General features: G+C 38.4%; 1 pseudogene; it reads left to right on the forward strand.

The window, feature by feature from the left end:
- The first annotated feature begins 2257 nt into the window (after window positions 1–2257).
- Window positions 2258–5485, forward strand: LOC122829328 (annotated as a pseudogene).
- The last annotated feature ends 1769 nt before the right edge of the window (window positions 5486–7254 follow it).

Raw genomic sequence — 7254 nt, forward strand, 5'->3', positions numbered from 1 at the left:
TTTCTTTGTTTCAATTGGAAACTTCTCATCAAAGAGGTCAAAGGTCACATGTGGGGTACCCCAAGGTTCAATCCTAGGACCCCTCTTATTCAATATCTATATGCTCCCACTAGCTCAGGTTATAACAGGAAATAATATTAGCTACCATAACTATACAGATGACACACAACTCTACATTACGATGTCACCAGGAGACTCAGAACCCATCCAATCACTGAACAGATGCTTAGAACAGATAAATGTGTGGATGTGCCAAAACTTTCTCCAGCTGAACAGAAACAAAACTGAAGTTATTATTTTTGGACCTAAAGAGGAACGATCTAGAGTCAGTGCACAGCTTCAGTTATTACAACTAAAAACCAGTGATCAGGCCAGAAACCTGGGAGTAGTGATGGACTCTGACCTGAAAATTTAGAGCCACATAAAGACAGTTACAAAGTCGGCCTTCTATCACCTGAAAAACATTTCCAGGATTAAAGGACTAATGTCTCAGCCAGATCTAGAGAAACTCATCCATGCGTTTATCTTCAGTCGTATTGATTATTGTAACGGCGTCTTCACAGGTCTGTCCAACAAATCAATCAAACAGCTGCAGCTGATCCAGAATGCTGCTGCTCACGTTCTCACTAAAACCAGGAAGATAGAGCACATAACACCAGTTTTAAAGTCCCTCCACTGGCTCTCTGTCGCTCAAAGAATAGACTTTAAAATACTGTTGTTAGTTTATAAATCACTGAATGGTTTAGCACCACAATACATTAAAGATTTGCTGCTGTTGTATCAACTTTCCAGAACTCTCAGGTTCTGGTTCTGGTCTGCTCTGCATCCCCAGAACCAGAACCAAATGAGGAGAAGCGGCATTTAGCATCTATGCACCAAAAATCTGGAACAAACTTCCAGAAAACTGTAAAACAGCTGAAACACTGACTTCCTTTAAATCTCAACTAAAAACCTACTTGTTTAGAGTTGTATTTGAAACGTAATCAATGTTGTGTTTTTAATGTTGATTCTATGTTGCATTGTTTTTTTGTGTTTAATTTGATGTAAAGCACTTTGAAATGCCTTGCTGCTGAAATGTGCTATACAAATAAAGTTTGATTGATTGATTGATTATGTTTTCTAGTGACCATAGCTTTCTCTTTTTCTTTTTTTTTTTAAACATGCTATGTATTTAAGTGTTCTTCCTTAATAATTTTGTTTGCTGTACTTAGTGTTCGGTTTGTAACTTTATTTACTAGTTGTAAAGCGCTATACAAATAAAATGTATTATTATTATTTCCATGAGTGTTTTCTTTGCAAACAACTTACAGGAAGATGCAGTTTAGGTGTGTTCTAGGTAATGCATAAAGCTTAACATGTTAGCCTAAGAATAACAGTAAATTGTATAGATTGCAAAACCTTTTTGTGAAGCTCTCTGCTAAATTCCTCTCTTTGTGCATTTCAATCCTGTATTACAATAAAATAAAGTTCCAGTACCATGTAAAATCTGACATGTGTGGCAAATGAATTGATATTTTCCTTCTTTCTTTCTAATAGAGATTTTGCACAAATGTTTAGAATTTAAGATTTTAAATTGACTACAAGAAATTAGGAGCTCATGTAAGTGAAATCTGGAAAAATTCAGATTAAAACCTAAAAATTGCATAGAAACTATGAAATAGGTTTAGAACACATTTATGACTGTAAGGTTGATAATAGCAACAGTAGTGATCATGCTTCTTTTATCAGCTCTGGATCTACATAATGAGCTGAAGTTGTTGATGTTATCTTGTTGTCACATGACTGGGTAAGAAGTGAAAGAGAAAGCACACATCTAGTATTCCCCTGATGTTCCCCGTCTTTGTTGCTCCTCCTGTTTTGGAACATTTGATGTTTGTAGAATCTTAAAAACTTTCCTACACGTGGGAAAGTCCAGACAACCCAAGTAAAAGATTTATCTGTTCATGGAACTATGGATGATTTCAATTTGTAAATTTCAGTTTTCTTCATAAATGTAGAGTGTTGAATACCTTACAATCTCTGTATTTTCTGATTATTTTCTCGTAGATTTTGCTGAAGTCCTGTACTTTTCATAGTTTTATTTTGAATAAAAATTTACCATTTGTAAAATGCTGATTTTACTCTTTGCAAGCTCTTCTAGTTTTATGTTTACATGTTCCATTTTTGCTTTCTCTAACTATGTTGTATTACCTCTGTATTACCACTGTTCCACATGTCTCACTTTTATCTGTGTGTGCCAAAAGCCAGGCTGGATAAGATGGCCAAATTTCAGCAGTGGGCTGAAGATCTGGAAAGCAGCTTTGCAGAATACCGGAGGCTGATTCTGGAAGCCCGGCGACGACTCGGACACCTGGAAGGGCAAGTGAAGCGGAAAGAGGAAGATGAGGAACGAGAAGCTGAGCTGAAGGAAGTCCAGGCTGAGGTAAAGAAACTTGAGAAGGATGAAAAGTTCTCTCTGGGACTTCTAGAGGAACATCAGCGTGATGAGAAGAAGCTACCCTGGAACGTAGACACCACCTGCAGGGAAGGTTTTAGCAAGGTAAGGAAGACTGCAGTTTATTTATTCCACACAAATTTTAAAGGGGTTACACAAACTCATTCATTGCTGTTCTGAGGCTGAAATGTCAGAAAGTGGTGAAAACTGTTTTGGAGCTTTAAAACTACTTTGTGTCCATCCATTCATCCATCCATTTTCTGTTCACCCTTTGTCCCTAATGGGGTCAGGAGGGTTGCTGGTTCCTCTCCAGCTGCGTCCTGGGTGAGAGGCGGGGTCACCCTGGACAGGTCACCAGTCTGTCGCAGGGCAACACAGAAAACATACAGGACACACAACCATTCACACACACACTCACACCTAGGGCGAATTTAGAGAGACCAATTAACCTGACAGTCATGTTTTTGGACTGTGGGAGGAAGCCGGAGAACCCGGAGAGAACCCACCATGCACAGGGAGAACATGCAAACTCCATGCAGAAAGACCCCGGGCCGGGAATCGAACCCAGGACCTTCTTGCTGCAAGGCAACAGCTCTACCAACTGCGCCACTGTGCAGCCCCTACTTTGTGTCTTTTGAAATATTGTTAATTTATTATAGCTGTGTTTTGTTGTTCTTCTAGTGGACATTTTTTATTCAGGTCAGGTATATTCAGATTAAAGTTGGCATAATTGAAAACAAGATAAATTTTGGGGAGCACAGACTTTGCTTTTATCGTTTTCCTTCCTATATTAGTTACTGGTAGATAGAGATACAAATCTCTCAGTTTCTAGGGATTCGGTTCCAATCTTTAGAGTCACGATTCGATCCAGAAACCCTTTTTAATTCAGAAACCAATTTTTCTATTCAAACGGTCTAGAGATTCTGGTTACATTACGTGACTGAGAAGAGGACAAATAGGACAAATGGCGTAAACAAATAGAGCATTTATGTAAAGGGGCATTATTATGTAATATTGACTTTAGAAAATAAAACTGTGATGCAGGGAACTTGTGAAAGAAAGCGCTAACACTAACATCCCACTTCAAACCTGTTAAAGATTGCAAAAGAGTTTGGACTAATGCTTTCAGCACGACATTGACTGTAAAGCTACAGCCAGAGCTGCAATGGAAAGGTTTAGAGCAAAGTACATTGATCTATTAGAATAGCCCAATAAAAGTCTGGACCTAAATCCAGCAAAGAATCAATGGCTTGACTTGAAAACTGACATTGACGGCTGTTCTTCCCTCCACACGTCTGAGCTTGAGCTGTTTTGCAAGCGGATGTTGAACTTGCTATTGTTGATGCTCGGTTTATGTGGTGTACCATAAACTACAGTATGTGGCTCTGTGGTAGAGTAGTCGTCCTGCGATCGGAAGGTTGTAGGTTCGATTCCAGCTTCCTCCTGCCACATGTCGATGTGCTTCTGGGCAAGGCACTTAACCCCAAATTGCCTACCGATCTGTGTATAAATGTGTGTGTGATTGTGAGTGCAAATGGGTGAATGTGACTCCAGTGTAAAGCGCTTTGGGTGGACAAAAATGACTGGAAAAGCGCTAAATAAGTTTAGTCCATTTTTACCATGTACCAGGTATGCTGCGGCGTTGGGACGACAGCCAGAGTGTGCTAATTACCTCGTCGTCCTCTGTATTTACTTCGCGATAGATGAGGTGAGTGCCATTGAAAGAGTTTAATAAACATCACAGTCGAGCCTCGCTGAGTGATGCACGTCCTTGCAGAAACATGCCCTCATGGAGCAGGTTGCACACCAAGCCGTCGTCAGGCACTTCTTCTTGGATTTAGCTCGGACTGTGAACGTCGACCCGAGAGGCTGCTTCAGACAGTTCTTCTCAAACATCAAGGTTCGTCTTTGCCGTGTAAGACGTAGTTGAAGGAAAAAGTTTAAGGATTGTTTTGGGTGGGTTTCTTTATCCTGTTTTATGTTCTTGTCAGACTTTTGATCTAGAGGTGGACCTGCTGAAGGAGCGGGTCCGCAGGTCTGCACAGGCTGGAATAGAGGGCACTATGAAGGAGACTGGGTCCTGGAGGGTTAGACCTGGTAGAGGTCTATGAGTCACTGCCTAAGGTAAATCCTATAGAGGCATGAAGACTTCACAGTGATATACAAGGAGGTTTTGTCAATACTTGATGAATTTCAGTTACTGACTAAACAATTAGTCAGATTCATACCTATTTATCAATTAGTGAAAAAAAAAAATCACCAACTAATTAAATGATCGATTAATCTGGTCCATCCAGATCAATCTGTTACCGAAGTAATTGTCAGCAAATTCAATAATTGATCAATCATGACCTGGAGGATACAGACTCAAAAAGGCCAGAACCCAACCTGTCAGCGGCTCATCTGGATGATTCCTGAAGCGATTTCTCTGGTGGCTGATTCTACATTTAACCATTAGAGTATTCTCAGTTAGTTTTGCAAGATGTTCACAGTTAATTGCAAAACACAAAATCTGATGTTTTTGTCTAGTTTCTAGTGCAAATATTTTAGTACCCTTGAAAAAAGACGCAACTAACTTAAAAGTACATTTTCAGCAAGATATAGCAGCTTGTTTTAAATAAATATTTTGTTAATATTGACAAAAAATTACGAGATACACTGGCAGATTATTTCACTTTTAACAAGGAAAACTATCTTTTTATAAGTGATATAATCTGTCAATGGAACCATTTCAGCGGTAGACCGTTGATACATGGATAAAGTTTTCTCTCCGTGTGAGGCCTCTTGCTTCCTGTCAGTACTTTGACGTCTCATGTCTTGCAGGAAATGCAGAGGAGTTTGGATGAGAAAAACACCGAGAGGCTGCAGGATGTGATGAACAAGCTGAACCCCGAGGTGAGCTGGCATCTCTTTAAGAAATAATTATTTTCATTAACTAATCAGTTTCCCCCTGTAATTTTTGACTTTGTTTAACAGGAGCGAAGGAACCACCTGCAGAGATGCATTGACTCAGGCTTGTGGGTGCCTGACTTACAGGAGGAAGAAGATTAGAAAATGAAAACCGAACTCGGTCATCGTGACGTAGCTGTCTATGTTTTTAGTGTGTCTAAAAGATGAGGAAGTTATATACTATTCAATAAAACTGTAACTTTGATTAATGTGTTATATCTCAATATTTTTTTTTTATCAAAAATCTCATTTAAAACAAACCTACATGTTAGAACTTAACAGTTTCATGTTGTATTCACAGCACTTGAAATTATTTGCAACGTATTCTGTTTTTTGTTCACATTTAATTTATTCTGTACTTTTCTGAAGTACATGTGGCATTTTCAATGTACACATCAGAGCATGTTTGCGCTTTGTCAAATAGTGTGTTTTATTAATGCAACTGTAGATAGATTATACCCTGTTTACCATGTTTGATATTACAAAGGCTAATGTAGATTTGGAAATTCAGAAAACAAGAATAGTGAATGTGGAGGTTCCTCCATCTTTTCCCCAGTGTTAGTATTTATTTAAATGTTTTCACACAATATATTTATAATTTCACTCTTTTGCGTTTATTGCATTAGGTCGTTTACTGTTATGGGTGCACACATTTAATAAACACCTTTTGTTTATTTGAATCATTAATTACTTTGTTTTGCTGAGTTTGAAGGACTTGCTGAAGGAGAGGACTGTTTGAAAGACAAACCAGGAAGTGGAACAAACCATCAGGCTGCTGGAAGCAGGGGACCTGATGTTAAAGAACCTCTATTAATAGCATAACTCCTTAGACATTTTTGGTGTTAGGTTGTTTTGTTTTTGCAGTTGTGTTGTAGTCAAAATATGTTGGTTTAAATTAGTTGTTTCTGTTTATACATTGTTTGTCTTTGTCTCATCTCCCACCCCTCCTCGTTTGTGTGGGCTAGCCTCTGAGTTTAAATTCCCCTGTGTGTTCATTGTGTGAGGTCAGTTTTTGGTTTGTTATCCTGAGTTAGGTATGCTTTAGTTCAGGGGTCTCAAACTTCAGTCCTTGAGGGCTGCAGTCCTGCAACTTTTAGATGCACCTCTGCTGCACCACCTGAATAGAATAATTAAGGTTCTGGAGAACTGGTCTACACAAGGAGGAGGTCATTAAGCCATTTCAGTCCAGCGTTTTGTACCTATGGCACATCTAAAATCTGCGGGACTGCGGCCCTCGAGGACTGGAGTTTGAGACCCCTGCTTTAGTTGATTTCTTTTGGGCCCATTTTGTTATATTTTTGAGATTTGATGTTGGATGTCTTTTTTGAAGAATATTTGGAAAGATAAATAGAAATTTTTTTTTTATATATTCCTTTGTTCTTGTGCCTTATTGGACGGACCGTAACAGTGAACAATAAACTTAGGAGTCCAAAACGATAGCTTTCGCTTTCCTACTAATACACAAATTTGTGAAGCAAAACACCTTCTCCCAGTTAAGCCACTTCACAACGATGTCCCACTATGTTTTGGTCTATTCCCTGTACAATGCCATAAAGTGTAAAGTGACAAAACATGAATAAGGTCAAGCAGTATGAATTAGAACTAAAGCAATGTGCAGGTATAAATATGTTCAATAAAAAGTACAAAATATATTTCTAAATAATTATGTGGAAGGTGAAGGATATACGGATTCTGTAAAGTAATATAGAATATTGTTAAAAGTTTCAGTTGAATATAAGGGTATACTGAAGAATAACATAAAGGGGTGGGGATTTTAAAAAAGCATAAAGTTATCACTCCTCTTCAGACAAATGGCTAAAATGACTGAGACTTATGTTGCGAAACATTGTTTTTATTGTGTGTATTTATTT

Source organism: Gambusia affinis, linkage group LG04, assembly GCF_019740435.1.
Source record: "Gambusia affinis linkage group LG04, SWU_Gaff_1.0, whole genome shotgun sequence".
In the NCBI taxonomy this organism is placed as follows: domain Eukaryota; kingdom Metazoa; phylum Chordata; class Actinopteri; order Cyprinodontiformes; family Poeciliidae; genus Gambusia; species Gambusia affinis.